This window comes from Arvicanthis niloticus, chromosome 14 (genome assembly GCF_011762505.2).
Source record: "Arvicanthis niloticus isolate mArvNil1 chromosome 14, mArvNil1.pat.X, whole genome shotgun sequence".
In the NCBI taxonomy this organism is placed as follows: domain Eukaryota; kingdom Metazoa; phylum Chordata; class Mammalia; order Rodentia; family Muridae; genus Arvicanthis; species Arvicanthis niloticus.
Window position 1 is genome coordinate 55,590,873 of NC_047671.1, and position 2,060 is coordinate 55,592,932.

Genomic DNA, 2,060 nt, shown 5'->3' on the forward strand with positions numbered 1-2,060 from the left:
GGAGAGCGTGGAGACCCACATAACTGCTGCTGGGAATGGATGTAGTGAATAGCTTGCTAATCTGTGCTCTTTGTAGGGCCAGGCCACACCCCAATTCCCCAGACTATTATGTTTATCCCAGACTCTGTCCCTAGCCTAAGATTCTCAGATAGTATCCATTCTTAGGAAAGAGGTGACACGTCCTTTGCAAAAGAGCTTTGATAAGTTTGATAAGTAGTCACATCTTAAGCTTTACCATGATCATTGTCCCTGGGAAACTTTTCTCCAACGCTGTACTGTATTAAAATATGTAAAAAGATTCCTGGCACCAGGCTCTAGAAGTTTGAATCAACACTGGTTAACTAACTCCCTGATGAACCAGATTTTCTTCCTGCTTCACACAATTGTTACTGTGCCAACCATAGCATTTTCAAAGACCCCCACAAGAAAGTGTCTGGAAGTGAAAAGGAAGTCCAGTGTGACTATTAAAGGATATAGCCTCTGCTGCACCCAAGAAATATACCATAACATCTAGGAAAGATATCACCTCATTGTTAAAAAAAAAAAATCAATGAAACAAAGAATTGATTCTTTGAGAAAAAAAAAGTAAGACTGACAAATCTTTGGCCAAATTAACAAAAACGTGGAAGTAGATCCAAATTTGAAAAATTAGAGATGCCGGGCAGTGGTGGCGCATACCTTTAATCCCAGCACTCCGGAGGCAGAGGCAGGCGGATTTCTGAGTTCAAGGCTAGCCTGGTCTACAGAGTGAGTTCCAGGACAGCCAGGACTACACAGAGAAACCCTGTCTCAAAAAAAAAAAAAAAGCACTGCTCCCAATGAATGAGAGAAATAAAGAAAGAAAGAAAGAAAGAAAGAAAGAAAGAAAGAAAGAAAGAAAGATTGCAAACTGATCCAAGATCACATCAAAAAAGGTTATCCAACAGCCAGGTGGTAGTGACACCTCTTTAATCTTTAATCCCAGTACTCGGAAGACAGAGTTGGCAGATCTGAGTTTTGAGTTCAAGGCCAGTCTGGTCTGCAGAGCAAACTCTAGGACAGCTGAGGTTACACAAATAAAAACAAAAAATTACCCACTATGATCAAGAATATTTCTTCCCAAAGATGCAGTTCAATGTACATAAACAAATTGAAAGACTTGTATGATAAAAATGTTAAAACCCTGGCAAGGAAATTGAAGAAGATGTCAGAAGATGAAAAGATCTCCCATACTCATGGATCAGTAGGATTAATATGATAAAAATGTCTACCTTACCAAAGTAATCTACAGATTCAATGCAATTCCTATCAAAATTCCAGCACAATTTTTTACCGAATTTGAATGGACAATTTTCAGCTTTATATGGAAACACACACACACACACACACACACACACACAAAACCAAGCAAACAAACCAGGATAGCTAAAACAATCATGAATGGTAGAAGAACTTTATAGTTCATGTACTGTGTGGAAGCTTGACCTGTCAGTAAAATTCCTGTGGCCAATGAGCTGAGACAGGATTAGAAGGTGGAACATGCAGGAGAGAGAGGGAAAGAGGGATAGAGGGAGACAGAGGATTCTGGGAGATATGCACAGGCGATTTGATGTATGAACCTAAAGAAATGTAACTAACCACGTGGCAGAAATTAGAATAGAATAAACAGGATAATTGAATTATGAGCTAGCAGGAACAAGCCAAAGCTTATGGCCTAGGCATTTATTCATATATGAGTCTTAGGGTCATTATTTTGGGGAACAAAGAGGCCAGGTGGAAAAGCCCAAGATTACAGAACTGCTGGAGGTTATCACCGTCTCTGATCTCAAATTATACCTCAGAACTAAAACAGCACTGTATTAGCACACAGACACATTGACCTATGAAATCAGATTAAAGATCCCCAAAGTCCACATATCTATGGACGCCTGATTTCTTTTTATAAAGAAGGCAGAAATACACACTAGAAAAAAGACAGCATCTTCAACAAATGGCCAAATGGAATGGTTGTATGTAGAGAATGTAGTTAGATCTATACTTATCATGCTGTGAAAACTTCAGCTCCAAACAGACCAAAGACC